This window comes from Callithrix jacchus, chromosome 8 (genome assembly GCF_049354715.1).
Source record: "Callithrix jacchus isolate 240 chromosome 8, calJac240_pri, whole genome shotgun sequence".
NCBI classification, from domain to species: domain Eukaryota; kingdom Metazoa; phylum Chordata; class Mammalia; order Primates; family Cebidae; genus Callithrix; species Callithrix jacchus.
In genome coordinates, this window is record NC_133509.1 from 28,442,667 (window position 1) to 28,469,648 (window position 26,982).

The following is a 26,982-nucleotide window of genomic DNA, read 5'->3' on the forward strand; positions in this document are numbered from 1 at the left end:
AGAACGGTCTTCAATGTGTGCATTCAACTTACAGAGTTAAACTGATGTGCGTTTGCAGGAGTTTGTAAACCCTTTCTGTGAAGCAGCGGAAAACGCATTTTTGCAGCCAAATCCAAGCATTTCAGAAATAGCTGTAAATCTCCGTCTAAAACACAAAACGAACGTATCCTTCAAACTGCTCTGCTGTGCGTTCGCTTAACTAAGGGAGTTGAATCCGTATTTAGATTCAGAGAGTGGGAAGCACGTTCCTTCTAGGAGCTGCGTTTTGCTATTCCAGCGTGAATGGGAGTAAACGCTTTATTGAGAAATATCTGCTTCTAGAACCAAAACGCAGCTACCTAACAGAACGGTCCTCAATGTGTGCATTCAACTTACAGAGTTAAACTGATGTGCGTTTGCAGGAGTTTGTAAACCCTTTCTGTGAAGCAGCGGAAGACCCCTTTTTGCAGCCAAATACAAGCATTTCAGAAATAGCTGTAAATCTTGGTCTAAAACAAAAAACGAACGTATCCTTCAAACTGCTCTGCTGTGCGTTCGCTTAACTAAGGGAGTTGAATCCGCGTTTAGATTCAGAAAGTGGGAAGCACGTTCCTTCTAGGAGCTGCGTTTTGCTATTCCAGCGTGAATGGAAGTAAACGCTGTATTGAGAAATATCTGCTTCTAGTACCAAAACGCAGCTACCTAACAGAACGGTCTTCAATGTGTGCATTCAACTTACAAAGATAAACTCATGTGCGTTTGCAGGAGTTTGTAAACCCTTTCTGTGAAGCAGCGGAAAACGCATTTTTGCAGCCAAATACAAGCATTTCAGAAATAGCTGTAAATCTCCGTCTAAAACACAAAACGAACGTATCTTTCAAACTGCTCTGCTGTGCGTTCGCTTAACTAAGGGAGTTGAATCCGGGTTTAGATTCAGAGAGTGGGAAGCACGTTCCTTCTAGGAGCTGCGTTTTGCTATTCCAGCGTGAATGGGAGTAAACGCTGTATTGAGAAATATCTGCTTCTAGAACCAAAACGCAGCTACCTAACAGAACGGTCTTCAATGTGTGCATTCAACTTACAGAGTTAAACTGATGTGCGTTTGCAGGAGTTTGTAAACCCTTTCGGTGAAGCAGCGGAAAACGCATTTTTCCAGCCAAATCCAAGCATTTCAGAAATAGCTGTAAATCTCCGTCTAAAACACAAAACGAACGTATCCTTCAAACTCCTCTGCTTTGCGTTCGCTTAACTAAGGGAGTTGAATCCGCATTTAGATTCAGAGAGTGGGAAGCACGTTCCTTCTAGGAGCTGCGTTTTGCTATTCCAGCGTGAATGGGAGTAAACGCTGTATTGAGAAATATCTGCTTCTAGAACCAAAACGCAGCTACCTAACAGAACGGTCTTCAATGTGTGCATTCAACTTACAGAGTAAAACTGATGTGCGTTAGCAGGAGTTTGTAAAACCGTTCTGTGAAGCAGCTTAAAACGCATTTTTCCAGCCAAATCCAAGCATTTCAGAAATAGCTGTAAATCTCCGTCTAAAACACAAAACGAACGTATCCTTCAAACTGCTCTGCTGTGCGTTCGCTTAACTAAGGGAGTTGAATCCGCGTTTGGATTCAGAGAGTGGGAAGCACGTTCCTTCTAGGAGCTGCGTTTTGCTATTCCAGCGTGAATGGGAGTAAACGCTGTATTGAGAAATATCTGCTTCTAGAACCAAATCGCAGCTACCTAACAGAACGGTCTTCAATGTGTGCATTCAACTTAAAGAGTTAAACTGATGTGCGTTTGCAGGAGTTTGTAAACCCTTTCTGTGAAGCAGCGGAAAACGCATTTTTGCAGCCAAATCCAAGCATTTCAGAAATAGCTGTAAATCTCCGTCTAAAACACAAAACGAACGTATCCTTCAAACTGCTCTGCTGTGCGTTCGCTTAACTAAGGGAGTTGAATCCGCGTTTAGATTCAGAGAGTGGGAAGCACGTTCCTTATAGGAGCTGCGTTTTGCTATTCCAGCGTGAATGGGAATAAACGCTGTATTGAGAAATATCTGCTTCTAGAACCAAAACGCAGCTACCTAACAGAACGGTCTTCAATGTGTGCATTCAACTTACAGAGTTAAGCTGATGTGCGTTTTCAGGAGTTTGTAAACCCTTTCTGTGAAGCAACGGAAAACGCATTTTTGCAGCCAAATCCAAGCATTTCAGAAATAGCTGTAAATCTCCGTCTAAAACACAAAACGAACGTATCCTTCAAACTGCTCTGCTGTGCGTTCGCTTAACTAAGGCAGTTGAATCCGCGTTTAGATTCAGAGAGTGGGAAGCACGTTCCTTCTAGGAGCTGCGTTTTGCTATTCCAGCGTGAATGGGAGTAAACGCTGTATTGAGAAATATCTGCTTCTAGAACCAAATCGCAGCTACCTAACAGAACGGTCTTCAATGTGTGCATTCAACTTACAGAGTTAAACTGATGTGCGTTTGCAGGAGTTTGTAAACCCTTTCTGTGAAGCAGCGGAAAACGCATTTTTGCAGCCAAATCCAAGCATTTCAGAAATAGCTGTAAATCTCCGTCTAAAACACAAAACGAACGTATCCTTCAAACTGCTCTGCTGTGCGTTCGCTTAACTAAGGGAGTTGAATCCGCGTTTAGATTCAGAGAGTGGGAAGCACGTTCCTTATAGGAGCTGCGTTTTGCTATTCCAGCGTGAATAGGAATAAACGCTGTATTGAGAAATATCTGCTTCTAGAACCAAAACGCAGCTACATAACAGAACGGTCTTCAATGTGTGCATTCAACTTACAGAGTTAAACTGACGTGCATTTGCAGGAGTTTGTAAACCCTTTCTGTGAAGCAACGGAAAACGCATTTTGGCAGCCAAATCCAAGCATTTCAGAAATAGCTGTAAATCTCCGTCTAAAACACAAAACGAACGTATCCTTCAAACTGCTCTGCTGTGCGTTCGCTTAACTAAGGGAGTTGAATCCGCGTTTAGATTCAGAGAGTGGGAAGCACGTTCCTTATAAGAGCTGCGTTTTGCTATTCCAGCGTGAATGGGAGTAAACGCTGTATTGAGAAATATCTGCTTCTAGAACCAAAACGCAGCTACCTAACAGAACGGTCTTCAATGTGTGCATTCAACTTACAGAGTTAAACTGATGTGCGTTTGCAGGAGTTTGTAAACCCTTTCTGTGAAGCAGCGGAAAACGCATTTTTGCAGCCAAATCCAAGCATTTCAGAAATAGCTGTAAATCTCCGTCTAAAACACAAAACGAACGTATCCTTCAAACTCCTCTGCTTTGCGTTCGCTTAACTAAGGGAGTTGAATCCGCATTTAGATTCAGAGAGTGGGAAGCACGTTCCTTCTAGGAGCTGCGTTTTGCTATTACAGCGTGAATGTGAGTAAACGCTGTATTGAGAAATATCTGCTTCTAGAACCAAAACGCAGCTACCTAACAGAACGGTCTTCAATGTGTGCATTCAACTTACAGAGTTAAACTGATGTGCGTTAGCAGGAGTTTGTAAAACCGTTCTGTGAAGCAGCTTAAAACGCATTTTTCCAGCCAAATCCAAGCATTTCAGAAATAGCTGTAAATCTCCGTCTAAAACACAAAACGAACGTATCCTTCAAACTGCTCTGCTGTGCGTTCGCTTAACTAAGGGAGTTGAATCCGCGTTTAGATTCAGAGAGTGGGAAGCACGTTCCTTCTAGGAGCTGCGTTTTGCTATTCCAGCGTGAATGGGAGTAAACGCTGTATTGAGAAATATCTGCTTCTAGAACCAAAACGCAGCTACCTAACAGAACGGTCTTCAATGTGTGCATTCAACTTACAGAGTTAAACTGATGTGCGTTTGCAGGAGTTTGTAAACCCTTTCTGTCAAGCAGCGGAAAACGCAATTTTGCAGCCAAATTTAAGCATTTCAGAAATAGCTGTAAATCTCCGTCTAAAACACAAAACGAACGTATCCTTCAAACTGCTCTGCTGTGCGTTCGCTTAACTAAGGGAGTTGAATCCGCGTTTGGATTCAGAGAGTGGGAAGCACGTTCCTTCTAGGAGCTGCGTTTTGCTATTCCAGCGTGAATGGGAGTAAACGCTGTATTGAGAAATATCTGCTTCTAGAACCAAATCGCAGCTACCTAACAGAACGGTCTTCAATGTGTGCATTCAACTTAAAGAGTTAAACTGATGTGCGTTTGCAGGAGTTTGTAAACCCTTTCTGTGAAGCAGCGGAAAACGCATTTTTGCAGCCAAATCCAAGCATTTCAGAAATAGCTGTAAATCTCCGTCTAAAACACAAAACGAACGTATCCTTCAAACTGCTCTGCTTTGCGTTCGCTTAACTAAGGGAGTTGAATCCGCGTTTAGATTCAGAGAGTGGGAAGCACGTTCCTTATAAGAGCTGCGTTTTGCTATTCCAGCGTGAATGGGAGTAAACGCTGTATTGAGAAATATCTGCTTCTAGAACCAAAACGCAGCTACCTAACTGAACGGTCTTCAATGTGTGCATTCAACTTACAAAGTTAAACTGATGTGCGTTTGCAGGAGTTTGTAAACCCTTTCTGTGAAGCAGCGGAAAACGCATTTTTGCAGCCAAATCCAAGCATTTCAGAAATAGCTGTAAATCTCCGTCTAAAACACAAAACGAACGTATCCTTCAAACTGCTCTGCTGTGCGTTCGCTAAACTAAGGGAGTTGAATCCGCGTTTAGATTCAGAGAGTGGGAAGCACGTTCCTTCTAGGAGCTGCGTTTTGCTATTCCAGGGTGAATGGGAGTAAACCCTGTATTGAGAAATATCTGCTTCTAGAACCAAAACGCAGCTACCTAACAGAACGGTCTTCAAGGTGTGCATTCAACTTACAGAGTTAAACTGATGTGCGTTTGCAGGAGTTTGTAAACCCTTTCTGTGAAGCAGCGGAAAACGCATTTTTCCAGCCAAATCCAAGCATTTCAGAAATAGCTGTAAATCTCCGTCTAAAACACAAAACGAACGTATCCTTCAAACTGCACTGCTGTGCGTTCGCTTAACTAAGGGAGTTGAATCCGCGTTTAGATTCAGAGAGTGGGAAGCACGTTCCTTCTAGGAGCTCCGTTTTCCTATGCCAGCGTGAATGGGAGTAAACGCCGTATTGAGAAATATCTGCTTCTAGAACCAAAACGCAGCTACCTAACAGAACGGTCTTCAATGTGTGCATTCAACTTACAGAGTTAAACTGATGTGCGTTTGCAGGAGTTTGTAAACCCTTTCTGTGAAGCAGCGGAAAACGCATTTTTGCAGCCAAATCCAAGCATTTCAGAAATAGCAGTAAATCTCCGTCTAAAACACAAAACGAACGTATCCTTCAAACTGCTCTGCTGTGCGTTCGCTTAACTAAGGGAGTTGAATCCGCATTTAGATTCAGAGAGTGGGAAGCACGTTCCTTCTAGGAGCTGCGTTTTGATATTCCAGCGTGAATGGGAGTAAACGCTGTATTGAGAAATATCTGCTTCTAGAACCAAAACGCAGCTACCTAACAGAACGGTCTTCAATGTGTGCATTCAACTTACACAGTTAAACTGATGTGCGTTTGCAGGAGTTTGTAAACCCTTTCTGTGAAGCAGCGGAAAACGCATTTTTCCAGCCAAATCCAAGCATTTCAGAAATAGCTGTAAATCTCCGTCTAAAACACAAAACGAACGTATCCTTCAAACTGCTCTGCTGTGCGTTCGCTTAACTAAGGGAGTTGAATCCGCCTTCAGATTCAGAGAGTGGGAAGCACGTTCCTTCTAGGAGCTGCGTTTTGCTATTCCAGCGTTAATGGGAGTAAACGCTTTATTGAGATATATCTGCTTCTAGAACCAAAACGCAGCTACCTAACAGAACGGTCTTCAATGTGTGCATTCAACTTACAGAGTTAAACTGACGTGCATTCGCAGGAGTTTGTAAACCCTTTCGGTGAAGCAGCGGAAAACGCATTTTTCCAGCCAAATCCAAGCATTTCAGAAATAGCTGTAAATCTCCGTCTAAAACATTAAACGAACGTATCCTTCAAACTGCTCTGCTATGCGTTCGCTTAACTAAGGGAGTTGAATCCGCGTTTAGATTCAGAGAGTGGGAAGCACGTTCCTTCTAGGAGCTGCGTTTTGCTATTCCAGCGTGAATGGGAGTAAACGCTGTATTTAGAAATATCTGCTTCTAAAACAAAAACGCAGCTACCTAATAGAACGGTCTTCAATGTGTGCATTCAACTTACAGAGTTAAACTTATGTGCGTTTGCAGGAGATTGTAAAGCCTTTCTGTGAAGCAGCGGATAACGCATTTTTGCAGCCAAATTCAAGCATTTCAGCAATAGCTGTAAATCTCTGTCTAAAACACAAAACGAACGATCCTTCAAACTGCTCTGCTGTCCCTTCGCTTAACTAAGGGAGTTGAATCCGCGTTTAGATTCAGAGAGTGGGAAACACGTTCCTTCTAAAAGCTGCGCTTAGCTATTCCAGCGTGAATGGGAGTAAACGTTGTATTGAGAAATATCTGCTTCTAGAACCAAAACGCAGCTACCTAACAGAACGGTCTTCAATGTGTGCATTCAACTTACAGAGTTAAACTGATGTGCGTTTGCAGGAGTTTGTAAACCCTTTCTGTGAAGCAGCGGAAAACGCATTTTTGCAGCCAAATACAAGCATTTCAGAAATAGCTGTAAATCTCCGTCAAAAACACAAAACGAACGTATCCTTCAAACTGCTCTGCTGTGCGTTCGCTTAACTAAGGGAGTTGAATCCGCGTTTAGATTCAGAGAGTGGGAAGCACGTTCCTTCTAGGAGCTGCGTTTTGCTATTCCAGCGTGAATGGGAGTAAACGCTGTATTGAGAAATATCTGCTTCTAGAACCAAATCGCAGCTACCTAACAGAACGGTCTTCAATGTGTGCATTCAACTTACAGAGTTAAACTGATGTGCGTTTGCAGGAGTTTGTAAACCCTTTCTGTGAAGCAGCGGAAAACGCATTTTTGCAGCCAAATCCAAGCATTTCAGAAATAGCTGTAAATCTCCGTCTAAAACACAAAACGAACGTATCCTTCAAACTGCTCTGCTGTGCGTTCGCTTAACTAAGGGAGTTGAATCCGCGTTTAGATTCAGAGAGTGGGAAGCACGTTCCTTCTAGGAGCTGCGTTTTGCTATTCCAGCGTGAATGGGAGTAAACGCTTTATTGAGATATATCAGCTTCTAGAACCAAAACGCAGCTACCTAACAGAACGGTCTTCAATGTGTGCATTCAACTTACAGAGTTAAACTGACGTGCGTTTGCAGGAGTTTGTAAACCCTTTCTGTGAAGCAGCGGAAAACGCATTTTTCCAGCCAAATCCAAGCATTTCAGAAATAGCTGTAAATCTCCGTCTAAAACATTAAACGAACGTATCCTTCAAACTGCTCTGCTATGCGTTCGCTTAACTAAGGGAGTTGAATCCGCGTTTAGATTCAGAGAGTGGGAAGCACGTTCCTTCTAGGAGCTGCGTTTTGCTATTCCAGCGTGAATGGGAGTAAACGCTGTATTTAGAAATATCTGCTTCTAGAACCAAAACGCAGCTACCTAATAGAACGGTCTTCAATGTGTGCATTCAACTTACAGAGTTAAACTTATGTGCGTTTGCAGGAGATTGTAAACCCTTTCTGTGAAGCAGCGGAAAACGCATTTTTGCAGCCAAATTCAAGCATTTCAGCAATAGCTGTAAATCTCCGTCTAAAACACAAAACGAACGATCCTTCAAACTGCTCTGCTGTCCGTTCGCTTAACTAAGGGAGTTGAATCCGCGTTTAGATTCAGAGAGTGGGAAGCACGTTCCTTCTAGGAGCTGCGTTTTGCTATTCCAGAGTGAATGGGAGTAAACGCTGTATTGAGAAATATCTGCTTCTAGAACCAAAACGCAGCTACCTAACAGAACGGTCTTCAATGTGTGCATTCAACTTACAGAGTTGAACTGATGTGCGTTTGCAGGAGTTTATCAACCCTTTCTGTGAAGCAGCGGAAAACGCATTTTTGCAGCCAAATCCAAGCGTTTCAGAAATAGCTGTAAATCTCCGTCTAAAACACAAAAGGAACGTATCCTTCAAACTGCTCTGCTGTGCGTTCGCTTACCAAAGGGAGTTGAATCCGCGTTTAGATTCAGAGAGTGGGAAGCACGTTCCTTCTAGGAGCTGCGTTTTGCTATTCCAGCGTGAATGGGAGTAAACGCTGTATTGAGAAATATCTGCTTCTAGAACCAAAACGCAGCTACCTAACAGAACGGTCGTCAATGTGTGAATTCAACTTACAGAGTTAAATTGATGTGCGTTTGCAGGAGTTTGTAATCCCTTTCTGTGAAGCAGAGGAAAACGCATTTTTCCAGGAACATCCAAGCATTTCAGAAATAGCTGTAAATCTCCCACTAAAACACAAAACGAACGTATCCTTCAAACTGCTCTGCTGTGCGTTCGCTTAACTAAGGGAGTTGAATCCGCGTTTAGATTCAGAGAGTGGGAAGCACGTTCCTTCTAGGAGCTGCGTTTTGCTATTCCAGCGTGAATGGGAGTAAACGCTGTATTGAGAAATATCTGCTTCTAGAACCAAAACGCAGCTACCTAACAGAACGGTCTTCAATGTGTGCATTCAACTTAATGAGTTAAACTGATGTGCGTTTGCAGGAGTTTGTAAACCCTTTCTGTGAAGCAGCGGAAAACGCATTTTTCCCGCCAAATCCAAGCATTTCAGAAATAGCTGTAAATCTCCGTCTAAAACACAAAACGAACGTATCCTTCAAACTGCTCTGCTGTGCGTTCGCTTAACTAAGGGAGTTGAATCCGTATTTAGATTCAGAGAGTTGGAAGCATGTTCCTTCTAGGAGCTGCGTTTTGCTATTCCAGCGTGAATGGGAGTAAACGCTTTATTGAGAAATATCTGCTTCTAGAACCAAAACGCAGCTACCTAACAGAACGGTCCTCAATGTGTGCATTCAACTTACAGAGTTAAACTGATGTGCGTTTGCAGGAGTTTGTAAACCCTTTCTGTGAAGCAGCGGAAGACCCCTTTTTGCAGCCAAATACAAGCATTTCAGAAATAGCTGTAAATCTTTGTCTAAAACAAAAAACGAACGTATCCTTCAAACTGCTCTGCTGTGCGTTCGCTTAACTAAGGGATTTGAATCCGCGTTTAGATTCAGAAAGTGGGAAGCACGTTCCTTCTAGGAGCTGCGTTTTGCTATTCCAGCGTGAATGGGAGTATACGCTGTATTGAGAAATATCTGCTTCTAGTACCAAAACGCAGCTACCTAACAGAACGGTCTTCAATGTGTGCATTCAACTTACAAAGATAAACTTATGTGCGTTTGCAGGAGTTTGTAAACCCTTTCTGTGAAGCAGCGGAAAACGCATTTTTCCAGCCAAATACAAGCATTTCCGAAATAGCTGTAAATCTCCGTCTAAAACACAAAACGAACGTATCTTTCAAACTGCTCTGCTGTGCGTTCGCTTAACTAAGGGAGTTGAATCCGGGTTTAGATTCAGAGAGTGGGAAGCACGTTCCTTCTAGGAGCTGCGTTTTGCTATTCCAGCGTGAATGGGAGTAAACGCTGTATTGAGAAATATCTGCTTCTAGAACCAAAACGCAGCTACCTAAGTGAACGGTCTTCAATGTGTGCATTCAACTTACAGAGTTAAACTGATGTGCGTTTGCAGGAGTTTGTAAACCCTTTCGGTGAAGCAGCGGAAAACGCATTTTTGCAGCCAAATCCAAGCATTTCAGAAATAGCTGTAAATCTCCGTCTAAAACACAAAACGAACGTATCCTTCAAACTCCTCTGCTTTGCGTTCGCTTAACTAAGGGAGTTGAATCCGCATTTAGATTCAGAGAGTGGGAAGCACGTTCCTTCTAGGAGCTGCGTTTTGCTATTCCAGCGTGAATGGGAGTAAACGCTGTATTGAGAAATATCTGCTTCTAGAACCAAAACGCAGCTACCTAACAGAACGGTCTTCAATGTGTGCATTCAACTTACAGAGTTAAACTGATGTGCGTTAGCAGGAGTTTGTAAAACCGTTCTGTGAAGCAGCTTAAAACGCATTTTTCCAGCCAAATCCAAGCATTTCAGAAATAGCTGTAAATCTCCGTCTAAAACACAAAACGAACGTATCCTTCAAACTGCTCTGCTGTGCGTTCGCTTAACTAAGGGAGTTGAATCCGCGTTTAGATTCAGAGAGTGGGAAGCACGTTCCTTCTAGGAGCTGCGTTTTGCTATTCCAGCGTGAATGGGAGTAAACGCTGTATTGAGAAATATCTGCTTCTAGAACCAAAACGCAGCTACCTAACAGAACGGTCTTCAATGTGTGCATTCAACTTACAGAGTTAAACTGATGTGCGTTTGCAGGAGTTTGTAAACCCTTTCTGTCAAGCAGCGGAAAACGCAATTTTGCAGCCAAATTTAAGCATTTCAGAAATAGCTGTAAATCTCCGTCTAAAACACAAAACGAACGTATCCTTCAAACTGCTCTGCTGTGCGTTCGCTTAACTAAGGGAGTTGAATCCGCGTTTGGATTCAGAGAGTGGGAAGCACGTTCCTTCTAGGAGCTGCGTTTTGCTATTCCAGCGTGAATGGGAGTAAACGCTGTATTGAGAAATATCTGCTTCTAGAACCAAATCGCAGCTACCTAACAGAACGGTCTTCAATGTGTGCATTCAACTTAAAGAGTTAAACTGATGTGCGTTTGCAGGAGTTTGTAAACCCTTTCTGTGAAGCAGCGGAAAACGCATTTTTCCAGCCAAATCCAAGCATTTCAGAAATAGCTGTAAATCTCCGTCTAAAACACAAAACGAACGTATCCTTCAAACTGCTCTGCTGTGCGTTCGCTTAACTAAGGGAGTTGAATCCGCGTTTAGATTCAGAGAGTGGGAAGCACGTTCCTTATAGGAGCTGCGTTTTGCTATTCCAGCGTGAATGGGAATAAACGCTGTATTGAGAAACATCTGCTTCTAGAACCAAAACGCAGCTACCTAACAGAACGGTCTTCAATGTGTGCATTCAACTTACAGAGTTAAACTGATGTGCGTTTTCAGGAGTTTGTAAACCCTTTCTGTGAAGCAACGGAAAACGCATTTTTGCAGCCAAATCCAAGCATTTCAGAAATAGCTGTAAATCTCCGTCTAAAACACAAAACGAACGTATCCTTCAAACTGCTCTGCTGTGCGTTCGCTTAACTAAGGCAGTTGAATCCGCGTTTAGATTCAGAGAGTGGGAAGCACGTTCCTTCTAGGAGCTGCGTTTTGCTATTCCAGCGTGAATGGGAGTAAACGCTGTATTGAGAAATATCTGCTTCTAGAACCACATCGCAGCTACCTAACAGAACGGTCTTCAATGTGTGCATTCAACTTACAGAGTTAAACTGATGTGCGTTTGCAGGAGTTTGTAAACCCTTTCTGTGAAGCAGCGGAAAACGCATTTTTGCAGCCAAATCCAAGCATTTCAGAAATAGCTGTAAATCTCCGTCTAAAACACAAAACGAACGTATCCTTCAAACTGCTCTGCTGTGCGTTCGCTTAACTAAGGGAGTTGAATCCGCGTTTAGATTCAGAGAGTGGGAAGCACGTTCCTTCTAGGAGCTCGGTTTTCCTATGCCAGCGTGAATGGGAGTAAACGCCGTATTGAGAAATATCTGCTTCTAGAACCAAAACGCAGCTACCTAACAGAACGGTCTACAATGTGTGCATTCATCTTACAGAGTTAAACTGATGTGCGTTTGCAGGAGTTTGTAAACCCTTTCTGTGAAGCAGCGGAAAGCGCATTTTTGCAGCCAAATCCAAGCATTTCAGAAATAGCTGTAAATCTCCGTCTAAAACACAAAACGAACGTATCCTTCAAACTGCTCTGCTGTGCGTTCGCTTAACTAAGGGAGTTGAATCCGCATTTAGATTCAGAGAGTGGGAAGCACGTTCCTTCTAGGAGCTGCGTTTTGATATTCCAGCGTGAATGGGAGTAAACGCTGTATTGAGAAATATCTGCTTCTAGAACCAAAACGCAGCTACCTAACAGAACGGTCTTCAATGTGTGCATTCAACTTACACAGTTAAACTGATGTGCGTTTGCAGGAGTTTGTAAACCCTTTCTGTGAAGCAGCGGAAAACGCATTTTTCCAGCCAAATCCAAGCATTTCAGAAATAGCTGTAAATCTCCGTCTAAAACACAAAACGAACGTATCCTTCAAACTGCTCTGCTGTGCCTTCGCTTAACTAAGGGAGTTGAATTTGCGTTTAGATTCAGAGAGTGGGAAGCACGTTCCTTCTAGGAGCTGCGTTTTGCTATTCCAGCGTGAATGGGAGTAAACGCTTTATTGAGATATATCTGCTTCTAGAACCAAAACGCAGCTACCTAACAGAACGGTCTTCAATGTGTGCATTCAACTTACAGAGTTAAACTGACGTGCATTCGCAGGAGTTTGTAAACCCTTTCGATGAAGCAGCGGAAAACGCATTTTTCCAGCCAAATCCAAGCATTTCAGAAATAGCTGTAAATCTCCGTCTAAAACATTAAACGAACGTATCCTTCAAACTGCTCTGCTATGCGTTCGCTTAACTAAGGGAGTTGAATCCGCGTTTAGATTCAGAGAGTGGGAAGCACGTTCCTTCTAGGAGCTGCGTTTTGCTATTCCAGCGTGAATGGGAGTAAACGCTGTATTTAGAAATATCTGCTTCTAAAACAAAAACGCAGCTACCTAATAGAACGGTCTTCAATGTGTGCATTCAACTTACAGAGTTAAACTTATGTGCGTTTGCAGGAGATTGTAAACCCTTTCTGTGAAGCAGCGGAAAACGCATTTTTGCAGCCAAATTCAAGCATTTCAGCAATAGCTGTAAATCTCCGTCTAAAACACAAAACGAACGATCCTTCAAACTGCTCTGCTGTCCGTTCGCTTAACTAAGGGAGTTGAATCCGCGTTTAGATTCAGAGAGTGGGAAACACGTTCCTTCTAAAAGCTGCGCTTAGCTATTCCAGCGTGAATGGGAGTAAACGTTGTATTGAGAAATATCTGCTTCTAGAACCAAAACGCAGCTACCTAACAGAACGGTCTTCAATGTGTGCATTCAACTTACAGAGTTAAACTGATGTGCGTTTGCAGGAGTTTGTAAACCCTTTCTGTGAAGCAGCGGAAAACGCATTTTTGCAGCCAAATACAAGCATTTCAGAAATAGCTGTAAATCTCCGTCAAAAACACAAAACGAACGTATCCTTCAAACTGCTCTGCTGTGCGTTCGCTTAACTAAGGGAGTTGAATCCGCGTTTAGATTCAGAGAGTGGGAAGCACGTTCCTTCTAGGAGCTGCGTTTTGCTATTCCAGCGTGAATGGGAGTAAACGCTGTATTGAGAAATATCTGCTTCTAGAACCAAATCGCAGCTACCTAACAGAACGGTCTTCAATGTGTGCATTCAACTTACAGAGTTAAACTGATGTGCGTTTGCAGGAGTTTGTAAACCCTTTCTGTGAAGCAGCGGAAAACGCATTTTTGCAGCCAAATCCAAGCATTTCAGAAATAGCTGTAAATCTCCGTCTAAAACACAAAACGAACGTATCCTTCAAACTGCTCTGCTGTGCGTTCGCTTAACTAAGGGAGTTGAATCCGCGTTTAGATTCAGAGAGTGGGAAGCACGTTCCTTCTAGGAGCTGCGTTTTGCTATTCCAGCGTGAATGGGAGTAAACGCTTTATTGAGATATATCTGCTTCTAGAACCAAAACGCAGCTACCTAACAGAACGGTCTTCAATGTGTGCATTCAACTTACAGAGTTAAACTGACGTGCGTTTGCAGGAGTTTGTAAACCCTTTCTGTGAAGCAGCGGAAAACGCATTTTTCCAGCCAAATCCAAGCATTTCAGAAATAGCTGTAAATCTCCGTCTAAAACATTAAACGAACGTATCCTTCAAACTGCTCTGCTATGCGTTCGCTTAACTAAGGGAGTTGAATCCGCGTTTAGATTGAGAGAGTGGGAAGCACGTTCCTTCAAGGAGCTGCGTTTTGCTATTCCAGCGTGAATGGGAGTAAACGCTGTATTTAGAAATATCTGCTTCTAGAACCAAAACGCAGCTACCTAATAGAACGGTCTTCAATGTGTGCATTCAACTTACAGAGTTAAACTTATGTGCGTTTGCAGGAGATTGTAAACCCTTTCTGTGAAGCAGCGGAAAACGCATTTTTGCAGCCAAATTCAAGCATTTCAGCAATAGCTGTAAATCTCCGTCTAAAACACAAAACAAACGATCCTTCAAACTGCTCTGCTGTCCGTTCGCTTAACTAAGGGAGTTGAATCCGCGTTTAGATTCAGAGAGTGGGAAGCACGTTCCTTCTAGGAGCTGCGTTTTGCTATTCCAGAGTGAATGGGAGTAAACGCTGTATTGAGAAATATCTGCTTCTAGAACCAAAACGCAGCTACCTAACAGAACGGTCTTCAATGTGTGCATTCAACTTACAGAGTTGAACTGATGTGCGTTTGCAGGAGTTTATGAACCCTTTCTGTGAAGCAGCGGAAAACGCATTTTTGCAGCCAAATCCAAGCGTTTCAGAAATAGCTGTAAATCTCCGTCTAAAACACAAAACGAACGTATCCTTCAAACTGCTCTGCTGTGCGTTCGCTTACCAAAGGGAGTTGAATCCGCGTTTAGATTCAGAGAGTGGGAAGCACGTTCCTTCTAGGAGCTGCGTTTTGCTATTCCAGCGTGAATGGGAGTAAACGCTGTATTGAGAAATATCTGCTTCTAGAACCAAAACGCAGCTACCTAACAGAACGGTCTTCAATGTGTGAATTCAACTTACAGAGTTAAACTGATGTGCGTTTGCAGGAGTTTGTAATCCCTTTCTGTGAAGCAGAGGAAAACGCATTTTTCCAGGAACATCCAAGCATTTCAGAAATAGCTGTAAATCTCCCACTAAAACACAAAACGAACGTATCCTTCAAACTGCTCTGCTGTGCGTTCGCTTAACTAAGGGAGTTGAATCCGCGTTTAGATTCAGAGAGTGGGAAGCACGTTCCTTCTAGGAGCTGCGTTTTGCTATTCCAGCGTGAATGGGAGTAAACGCTGTATTGAGAAATATCTGCTTCTAGAACCAAAACGCAGCTACCTAACAGAACGGTCTTCAATGTGTGCATTCAACTTAATGAGTTAAACTGATGTGCGTTTGCAGGAGTTTGTAAACCCTTTCTGTGAAGCAGCGGAAAACGCATTTTTCCAGCCAAATCCAAGCATTTCAGAAATAGCTGTAAATCTCCGTCTAAAACACAAAACGAACGTATCCTTCAAACTGCTCTGCTGTGCGTTCGCTTAACTAAGGGAGTTGAATCCGCGTTTAGATTCAGAGAGTGGGAAGCACGTTCCTTCTAGGAGCTGCGTTTTGCTATTCCAGCGTGAATGGGAGTAAACGCTGTATTGAGAAATATCTGCTTCTAGAACCAAAACGCAGCTACCTAACAGAACGGTCTTCAATGTGTGCATTCAACTTACAGAGTTAAACTGATGTGCGTTTGCAGGAGATTGTAAACCCTTTCTGTGAAGCAGCGGAAAACGCATTTTTCCAGCCAAATCCAAGCATTTCAGAAATAGCTGTAAATCTCCGTCTAAAACACAAAACGAACGTATCCTTCAAACTGCTCTGCTGTGCGTTCGCTTAACTAAGGTAGTTGAATCCGTATTTAGATTCAGAGAGTGGGAAGCACGTTCCTTCTAGGAGCTGCGTTTTGCTATTCCAGCGTGAATGGGAGTAAACGCTTTATTGAGAAATATCTGCTTCTAGAACCAAAACGCAGCTACCTAACAGAACGGTCCTCAATGTGTGCATTCAACTTACAGAGTTAAACTGATGTGCGTTTGCAGGAGTTTGTAAACCCTTTCTGTGAAGCAGCGGAAGACCCCTTTTTGCAGCCAAATACAAGCATTTCAGAAATAGCTGTAAATCTTTGTCTAAAACGAAAAACGAACGTATCCTTCAAACTGCTCTGCTGTGCGTTCGCTTAACTAAGGGAGTTGAATCCGCGTTTAGATTCAGAAAGTGGGAAGCACGTTCCTTCTAGGAGCTGCGTTTTGCTATTCCAGCGTGAATGGGGGTAAACGCTGTATTGAGAAATATCTGCTTCTAGTACCAAAACGCAGCTACCTAACAGAACGGTCTTCAATGTGTGCATTCAACTTACAAAGATAAACTGATGTGCGTTTGCAGGAGTTTGTAAACCCTTTCTGTGAAGCAGCGGAAAACGCATTTTTGCAGCCAAATACAAGCATTTCAGAAATAGCTGTAAATCTCCGTCTAAAACACAAAACGAACGTATCTTTCAAACTGCTCTGCTGTGCGTTCGCTTAACTAAGGGAGTTGAATCCGGGTTTAGATTCAGAGAGTGGGAAGCACGTTCCTTCTAGGAGCTGCGTTTTGCTATTCCAGCGTGAATGGGAGTAAACGCTGTATTGAGAAATATCTGCTTCTAGAACCAAAACGCAGCTACCTAACAGAACGGTCTTCAATGTGTGCATTCAACTTACAGAGTTAAACTGATGTGCGTTTGCAGGAGTTTGTAAACCCTTTCTGTGAAGCAGCGGAAAACGCATTTTTGCAGCCAAATCCAAGCATTTCATAAATAGCTGTAAATCGCCGTCTAAAACACAAAACGAACGTATCCTTCAAACTGCTTTGCTGTGCGTTCGCTTAACTAAGGGAGTTGAATCCGCGTTTAGATTCAGAGTGGGAAGCACGTTCCTTCTAGGAGCTGCGTTTTGCTATTCCAGCGTGAATGGGAGTAAACGCTGTATTGAGAAATATCTGCTTCTAGAACCAAATCGCAGCTACCTAACAGAACGGTCTTCAATGTGTGCATTCAACCTACAGAGTTAAACTGATGTGCGTTTGCAGGAGTTTGTAAACCCTTTCTGTGAAGCAGCGGAAAACGCATTTTTTCAGCCAAATCCAAGCATTTCAGAAATAGCTGTAAATCTCCGTCTAAAACACAAAACGAACGTATCCTTCAAACTGCTCTGCTGTGCGTTCGCTTAACTAAGGGAGTTGAATCCGCGTTTAGATTCAGAGAGTGGGAAGCACGTTCCTTCTAGGAGCTGCGTTTTGCTATTCCAGCGTGAATGGGAGTAAACGCTGTATTGAGAAATATCTGCTTCTAGAACCAAAACGCAGCTACCTAACAGAACGGTCTTCAATGTGTGCATTCAACTTACAGAGTTAAACTGATGTGCGTTTGCAGGAGATTGTAAACCCTTTCTGTGAAGCAGCGGAAAACGCATTTTTTTAGCCAAATCCAAGCATTTCAGAAATAGCTGTAAATCTCCGTCTAAAACACAAAACGAACGTATCCTTCAAACTGCTCTGCTGTGCGTTCGCTTAACTAAGGTAGTTGAATCCGTATTTAGATTCAGAGAGTGGGAAGCACGTTCCTTCTAGGAGCTGCGTTTTGCTATTCCAGCGTGAATGGGAGTAAACGCTTTATTGAGAAATATCTGCTTCTAGAACCAAAACGCAGCTACCTAACAGAACGGTCCTCAATGTGTGCATTCAACTTACAGAGTTAAACTGATGTGCGTTTGCAGGAGTTTGTAAACCCTTTCTGTGAAGCAGCGGAAGACCCCTTTTTGCAGCCAAATACAAGCATTTCAGAAATAGCTGTAAATCTTTGTCTAAAACGAAAAACGAACGTATCCTTCAAACTGCTCTGCTGTGCGTTCGCTTAACTAAGGGAGTTGAATCCGCGTTTAGATTCAGAAAGTGGGAAGCACGTTCCTTCTAGGAGCTGCGTTTTGCTATTCCAGCGTGAATGGGGGTAAACGCTGTATTGAGAAATATCTGCTTCTAGTACCAAAACGCAGCTACCTAACAGAACGGTCTTCAATGTGTGCATTCAACTTACAAAGATAAACTGATGTGCGTTTGCAGGAGTTTGTAAACCCTTTCTGTGAAGCAGCGGAAAACGCATTTTAGCAGCCAAATACAAGCATTTCAGAAATAGCTGTAAATCTCCGTCTAAAACACAAAACGAACGTATCTTTCAAACTGCTCTGCTGTGCGTTCGCTTAACTAAGGGAGTTGAATCCGGGTTTAGATTCAGAGAGTGGGAAGCACGTTCCTTCTAGGAGCTGCGTTTTGCTATTCCAGCGTGAATGGGAGTAAACGCTGTATTGAGAAATATCTGCTTCTAGAACCAAAACGCAGCTACCTAACAGAACGGTCTTCAATGTGTGCATTCAACTTACAAAGTTAAACTGATGTGCGTTTGCAGGAGTTTGTAAACCCTTTCTGTGAAGCAGCGGAAAACGCATTTTTGCAGCCAAATCCAAGCATTTCATAAATAGCTGTAAATCGCCGTCTAAAACACAAAACGAACGTATCCTTCAAACTGCTTTGCTGTGCGTTCGCTTAACTAAGGGAGTTGAATCCGCGTTTAGATTCAGAGTGGGAAGCACGTTCCTTCTAGGAGCTGCGTTTTGCTATTCCAGCGTGAATGGGAGTAAACGCTGTATTGAGAAATATCTGCTTCTAGAACCAAATCGCAGCTACCTAACAGAACGGTCTTCAATGTGTGCATTCAACCTACAGAGTTAAACTGATGTGCGTTTGCAGGAGTTTGTAAACCCTTTCTGTGAAGCAGCGGAAAACGCATTTTTTCAGCCAAATCCAAGCATTTCAGAAATAGCTGTAAATCTCCGTCTAAAACACAAAACGAACGTATCCTTCAAACTGCTCTGCTGTGCGTTCGCTTAACTAAGGGAGTTGAATCCGCGTTTAGATTCAGAGAGTGGGAAGCACGTTCCTTCTAGGAGCTGCGTTTTGCTATTCCAGCGTGAATGGGAGTAAACGCTGTATTGAGAAATATCTGCTTCTAGAACCAAAACGCAGCTACCTAACAGAACGGTCTTCAATGTGTGCATTCAACTTACAGAGTTAAACTGATTTGCGTTTGCAGGAGTTTGTAAACCCTTTCTGTGAAGCAGCGGAAAACGCATTTTTGCAGCCAAATCCAAGCATTTCAGAAATAGCTGTAAATCTCCGTCTAAAACACAAAACGAACGTATCCTTCAAACTGCTCTGCTGTGCGTTCGCTTAACTAAGGGAGTTGAATCCGCGTTTAGATTCAGAGAGTGGGAAGCACGTTCCTTATAGGAGCTGCGTTTTGCTATTCCAGCGTGAATGGGAGTAAACGCTGTATTGAGAAATATCTGCTTCTAGAACCAAAACGCAGCTACCTAACAGAACGGTCTTCAATGTGTGCATTCAACTTACAGAGTTAAACTGATGTGCGTTTGCAGGAGTTTGTAAACCCTTTCTGTGAAGCAGCGGAAAACGCATTTTTCCAGCCAAATCCAAGCATTTCAGAAATAGCTGTAAATCTCCGTCTAAAACACAAAACGAACGTATCCTTCAAACTGCTCTGCTGTGCGTTCGCTTAACTAAGGGAGTTGAATCCGCCTTCAGATTCAGAGAGTGGGAAGCACGTTCCTTCTAGGAGCTGCGTTTTGCTATTCCAGCGTGAATGGGAGTAAACGCTGTATTGAGAAATATCTGCTTCTAGAACCAAAACGCAGCTACCTAACAGAACGGTCTTCAATGTGTGCATTCAACTTACAGAGTTAAACTGATGTGCGTTTGCAGGAGTTTGTAAACCCTTTCTGTGAAGCAGCGGAAAACGCATTTTTCCAGCCAAATCCAAGCATTTCAGAAATAGCTGTAAATCTCCGTCTAAAACACAAAACGAACGTATCCTTCAAACTGCTCTGCTGTGCGTTCGCTTAACTAAGGGAGTTGAATCCGCCTTCAGATTCAGAGAGTGGGAAACACGTTCCTTCTAGGAGCTGCGTTTTGCTATTCCAGCGTGAATGGGAGTAAACGCTGTATTGAGAAATATCTGCTTCTAGAACCAAAACGCAGCTACCTAACAGAACGGTCTTCAATGTGTGCATTCAACTTACAGAGTTAAACTGATGTGCGTTTGCAGGAGTTTGTAAACCCTTTCTGTGAAGCAGCGGAAAACGCATTTTTCCAGCCAAATCCAAGCATTTCAGAAATAGCTGTAAATCTCCGTCTAAAACACAAAACGAACGTATCCTTCAAACTGCTCTGCTGTGCGTTCGCTTAACTAAGGGAGTTGAATCCGCCTTCAGATTCAGAGAGTGGGAAGCACGTTCCTTCTAGGAGCTGCGTTTTGCTATTCCAGCGTGAATGGGAGTAAACGCTGTATTGAGAAATATCTGCTTCTAGAACCAAAACGCAGCTACCTAACAGAACGGTCTTCAATGTGTGCATTCAACTTACAGAGTTAAACTGATGTGCGTTTGCAGGAGTTTGTAAACCCTTTCTGTGAAGCAGCGGAAAACGCATTTTTGCAGCCAAATCCAAGCATTTCAGAAATAGCTGTAAATCTCCGTCTAAAACACAAAACGAACGTATCCTTCAAACTGCTCTGCTGTGCGTTCGCTTAACTAAGGGAGTTGAATCCGCGTTTAGATTCAGAGAGTGGGAAGCACGTTCCTTATAGGAGCTGCGTTCTGCTATTCCAGCGTGAATGGGAGTAAACGCTGTATTGAGAAATATCTGCTTCTAGAACCAAAACGCAGCTACCTAACAGAACGGTCTTCAATGTGTGCATTCAACTTACAGAGTTAAACTGATGTGCGTTTGCAGGAGTTTGTAAACCCTTTCTGTGAAGCAGCGGAAAACGCATTTTTGCAGCCAAATCCAAGCATTTCAGAAATAGCTGTAAATCTCCGTCTAAAACACAAAACGAACGTATCCTTCAAACTGCTCTGCTGTGCGTTCGCTTAACTAAGGGAGTTGAATCCGCGTTTAGATTCAGAGAGTGGGAAGCACGTTCCTTATAGGAGCTGCGTTTTGCTATTCCAGCGTGAATGGGAGTAAACGCTGTATTGAGAAATATCTGCTTCTAGAACCAAAACGCAGCTACCTAACAGAACGGTCTTCAATGTGTGCATTCAACTTACAGAGTTAAACTGATGTGCGTTTGCAGGAGTTTGTAAACCCTTTCTGTGAAGCAGCGGAAAACGCATTTTTCCAGCCAAATCCAAGCATTTCAGAAATAGCTGTAAATCTCCGTCTAAAACACAAAACGAACGTATCCTTCAAACTGCTCTGCTGTGCGTTCGCTTAACTAAGGGAGTTGAATCCGCGTTTAGATTCAGAGAGTGGGAAGCACGTTCCTTATAGGAGCTGCGTTTTGCTATTCCAGCGTGAATGGGAGTAAACGCTGTATTGAGAAATATCTGCTTCTAGAACCAAAACGCAGCTACCTAACAGAACGGTCTTCAATGTGTGCATTCAACTTACAGAGTTAAACTGATTTGCCTTTGCAGGAGTTTGTAAACCCTTTCTGTGAAGCAGCGGAAAACGCATTTTTCCAGCCAAATCCAAGCATTTCAGAAATAGCTGTAAATCTCCGTCTAAAACACAAAACGAACGTATCCTTCAAACTGCTCTGCTGTGCGTTCGCTTAACTAAGGGAGTTGAATCCGCCTTCAGATTCAGAGAGTGGGAAGCACGTTCCTTCTAGGAGCTGCGTTTTGCTATTCCAGCGTGAATGGGAGTAAACGCTGTATTGAGAAATATCTGCTTCTAGAACCAAAACGCAGCTACCTAACAGAACGGTCTTCAATGTGTGCATTCAACTTACAGAGTTAAACTGATGTGCGTTTGCAGGAGTTTGTAAACCCTTTCTGTGAAGCAGCGGAAAACGCATTTTTCCAGCCAAATCCAAGCATTTCAGAAATAGCTGTAAATCTCCGTCTAAAACACAAAACGAACGTATCCTTCAAACTGCTCTGCTGTGCGTTCGCTTAACTAAGGGAGTTGAATCCGCCTTCAGATTCAGAGAGTGGGAAGCACGTTCCTTCTAGGAGCTGCGTTTTGCTATTCCAGCGTGAATGGGAGTAAACGCTGTATTGAGAAATATCTGCTTCTAGAACCAAAACGCAGCTACCTAACAGAACGGTCTTCAATGTGTGCATTCAACTTACAGAGTTAAACTGATGTGCGTTTGCAGGAGTTTGTAAACCCTTTCTGTGAAGCAGCGGAAAACGCATTTTTCCAGCCAAATCCAAGCATTTCAGAAATAGCTGTAAATCTCCGTCTAAAACACAAAACGAACGTATCCTTCAAACTGCTCTGCTGTGCGTTCGCTTAACTAAGGGAGTTGAATCCGCCTTCAGATTCAGAGAGTGGGAAGCACATTCCTTCTAGGAGCTGCGTTTTGCTATTCCAGCGTGAATGGGAGTAAACGCTGTATTGAGAAATATCTGCTTCTAGAACCAAAACGCAGCTACCTAACAGAACGGTCTTCAATGTGTGCATTCAACTTACAGAGTTAAACTGATGTGCGTTTGCAGGAGTTTGTAAACCCTTTCTGTGAAGCAGCGGAAAACGCATTTTTCCAGCCAAATCCAAGCATTTCAGAAATAGCTGTAAATCTCCGTCTAAAACACAAAACGAACGTATCCTTCAAACTGCTCTGCTGTGCGTTCGCTTAACTAAGGGAGTTGAATCCGCCTTCAGATTCAGAGAGTGGGAAGCACGTTCCTTCTAGGAGCTGCGTTTTGCTATTCCAGCGTGAATGGGAGTAAACGCTGTATTGAGAAATATCTGCTTCTAGAACCAAAACGCAGCTACCTAACAGAACGGTCTTCAATGTGTGCATTCAACTTACAGAGTTAAACTGATGTGCGTTTGCAGGAGTTTGTAAACCCTTTCTGTGAAGCAGCGGAAAACGCATTTTTCCAGCCAAATCCAAGCATTTCAGAAATAGCTGTAAATCTCCGTCTAAAACACAAAACGAACGTATCCTTCAAACTGCTCTGCTGTGCGTTCGCTTAACTAAGGGAGTTGAATCCGCCTTCAGATTCAGAGAGTGGGAAGCACGTTCCTTCTAGGAGCTGCGTTTTGCTATTCCAGCGTGAATGGGAGTAAACGCTGTATTGAGAAATATCTGCTTCTAGAACCAAAACGCAGCTACCTAACAGAACGGTCTTCAATGTGTGCCTTCAACTTACAAAGTTAAACTGATGTGCGTTTGCAGGAGTTTGTAAACCCTTTCTGTCAAGCAGCGGAAAACGCAATTTTGCAGCCAAATTTAAGCATTTCAGAAATAGCTGTAAATCTCCGTCTAAAACACAAAACGAACGTATCCTTCAAACTGCTCTGCTGTGCGTTCGCTTAACTAAGGGAGTTGAATCCGCGTTTGGATTCAGAGAGTGGGAAGCACGTTCCTTCTAGGAGCTGCGTTTTGCTATTCCAGCGTGAATGGGAGTAAAGGCTGTATTGAGAAATATCTGCTTCTAGAACCAAATCGCAGCTACCTAACAGAACGGTCTTCAATGTGTGCATTCAACTTAAAGAGTTAAACTGATGTGCGTTTGCAGGAGTTTGTAAACCCTTTCTGTGAAGCAGCGGAAAACGCATTTTTGCAGCCAAATCCAAGCATTTCAGAAATAGCTGTAAATCTCCGTCTAAAACACAAAACGAACGTATCCTTCAAACTGCTCTGCTGTGCGTTCGCTTAACTAAGGGAGTTGAATCCGCGTTTAGATTCAGAGAGTGGGAAGCACGTTCCTTCTAGGAGCTGCGTTTTGCTATTCCAGCGTGAATGGGAATAAACGCTGTATTGAGAAATATCTGCTTCTAGAACCAAAACGCAGCTACCTAACAGAACGGTCTTCAATGTGTGCATTCAACTTACAGAGTTAAACTGATGTGCGTTTGCAGGAGTTTGTAAACCCTTTCTGTGAAGCAGCGGAAAACGCATTTTTCCAGCCAAATCCAAGCATTTCAGAAATAGCTGTAAATCTCCGTCTAAAACACAAAACGAACGTATCCTTCAAACTGCTCTGCTGTGCGTTCGCTTAACTAAGGGAGTTGAATCCGCCTTCAGATTCAGAGAGTGGGAAGCACGTTCCTTCTAGGAGCTGCGTTTTGCTATTCCAGCGTGAATGGGAGTAAACGCTGTATTGAGAAATATCTGCTTCTAGAACCAAAACGCAGCTACCTAACAGAACGGTCTTCAATGTGTGCATTCAACTGACAGAGTTAAACTGATGTGCGTTTGCAGGAGTTTGTAAACCCTTTCTGTGAAGCAGCGGAAAACGCATTTTTGCAGCCAAATCCAAGCATTTCAGAAATAGCTGTAAATCTCCGTCTAAAACACAAAACGAACGTATCCTTCAAACTGCTCTGCTGTGCGTTCGCTTAACTAAGGGAGTTGAATCCGCGTTTAGATTCAGAGAGTGGGAAGCACGTTCCTTCTAGGAGCTGCGTTTTGCTATTCCAGCGTGAATGGGAGTAAACGCTGTATTGAGAAATATCTGCTTCTAGAACCAAAACGCAGCTACCTAACAGAACGGTCTTCAATGTGTGCCTTCAACTTACAGAGTTAAACTGATGTGCGTTTGCAGGAGTTTGTAAACCCTTTCTGTCAAGCAGCGGAAAACGCAATTTTGCAGCCAAATTTAAGCATTTCAGAAATAGCTGTAAATCTCCGTCTAAAACACAAAACGAACGTATCCTTCAAACTGCTCTGCTGTGCGTTCGCTTAACTAAGGGAGTTGAATCCGCGTTTGGATTCAGAGAGTGGGAAGCACGTTCCTTCTAGGAGCTGCGTTTTGCTATTCCAGCGTGAATGGGAGTAAACGCTGTATTGAGAAATATCTGCTTCTAGAACCAAATCGCAGCTACCTAACAGAACGGTCTTCAATGTGTGCATTCAACTTAAAGAGTTAAACTGATGTGCGTTTGCAGGAGTTTGTAAACCCTTTCTGTGAAGCAGCGGAAAACGCATTTTTGCAGCCAAATCCAAGCATTTCAGAAATAGCTGTAAATCTCCGTCTAAAACACAAAACGAACGTATCCTTCAAACTGCTCTGCTGTGCGTTCGCTTAACTAAGGGAGTTGAATCCGCGTTTAGATTCAGAGAGTGGGAAGCACGTTCCTTCTAGGAGCTGCGTTTTGCTATTCCAGCGTGAATGGGAATAAACGCTGTATTGAGAAATATCTGCTTCTAGAACCAAAACGCAGCTACCTAACAGAACGGTCTTCAATGTGTGCATTCAACTTACAGAGTTAAACTGATGTGCGTTTTCAGGAGTTTGTAAACCCTTTCTGTGAAGCAACGGAAAACGCATTTTTGCAGCCAAATCCAAGCATTTCAGAAATAGCTGTAAATCTCCGTCTAAAACACAAAACGAACGTATCCTTCAAACTGCTCTGCTGTGCGTTCGCTTAACTAAGGGAGTTGAATCCGCGTTTAGATTCAGAGAGTGGGAATCACGTTCCTTCTAGGAGCTGCGTTTTGCTTTTCCAGCGTGAATGGGAGTAAACGCTGTATTGAGAAATATCTGCTTCTAGAACCAAATCGCAGCTACCTAACAGAACGGTCTTCAATGTGTGCATTCAACTTACAGAGTTAAACTGATGTGCGTTTGCAGGAGTTTGTAAACCCTTTCTGTGAAGCAGCGGAAAACGCATTTTTGCAGGCAAATCCAAGCATTTCAGAAATAGCTGTAAATCTCCGTCTAAAACACAAAACGAACGTATCCTTCAAACTGCTCTGCTGTGCGTTCGCTTAACTAAGGGAGTTGAATCCGCGTTTAGATTCAGAGAGTGGGAAGCACGTTCCTTATAGGAGCTGCGTTTTGCTATTCCAGCGTGAATAGGAATAAACGCTGTATTGAGAAATATCTGCTTCTAGAACCAAAACGCAGCTACCTAACAGAACGGTCTTCAATGTGTGCATTCAACTTACAGAGTTAAACTGATGTGCGTTTGCAGGAGTTTGTAAACCCTTTCTGTGAAGCAACGGAAAACGCATTTTCGCAGCCAAATCCAAGCATTTCAGAAATAGCTGTAAATCTCCGTCTAAAACACAAAACGAACGTATCCTTCCAACTGCACTGCTGTGCGTTCGCTTAACTAAGGGAGTTGAATCCGCGTTTAGATTCAGAGAGCGGGAAGCACGTTCCTTCTAGGAGCTGCGTTTTGCTATTCCAGCGTGAATGGGAGTAAACGCTGTATTGAGAAATATCTGCTTCTAGAACCAAAACGCAGCTACCTAACAGAACGGTCTTCAATGTGTGCATTCAACTTACAGAGTTAAACTGATGTGCGTTTGCAGGAGTTTGTAAACCCTTTCTGTGAAGCAGCGGAAAACGCATTTTTCCAGCCAAATCCAAGCATTTCAGAAATAGCTGTAAATCTCCGTCTAAAACACAAAACGAACGTATCCTTCAAACTGCTCTGCTGTGCGTTCGCTTAACTAAGGGAGTTGAATCCGCCTTCAGATTCAGAGAGTGGGAAGCACGTTCCTTCTAGGAGCTGCGTTTTGCTATTCCAGCGTGAATGGGAGTAAACGCTGTATTGAGAAATATCTGCTTCTAGAACCAAAACGCAGCTACCTAACAGAACGGTCTTCAATGTGTGCATTCAACTTACAGAGTTAAACTGATGTGCGTTTGCAGGAGTTTGTAAACCCTTTCTGTGAAGCAGCGGAAAACGCATTTTTGCAGCCAAATCCAAGCATTTCAGAAATAGCTGTAAATCTCCGTCTAAAACACAAAAAGAACGTATCCTTCAAACTGCTCTGCTGTGCGTTCGCTTAACTAAGGGAGTTGAATCCGCGTTTAGATTCAGAGAGTGGGAAGCACGTTCCTTCTAGGAGCTGCGTTTTGCTATTCCAGCGTGAATGGGAGTAAACGCTGTATTGAGAAATATCTGCTTCTAGAACCAAAACGCAGCTACCTAACAGAACGGTCTTCAATGTGTGCCTTCAACTTACAGAGTTAAACTGATGTGCGTTTGCAGGAGTTTGTAAACCCTTTCTGTGAAGCAGCGGAAAACGCATTTTTGCAGCCAAATCCAAGCATTTCAGAAATAGCTGTAAATCTCCGTCTAAAACAGAAAACGAACGTATCCTTCAAACTGCTCTGCTGTGCGTTCGCTTAACTAAGGGAGTTGAATCCGCGTTTAGATTCAGAGAGTG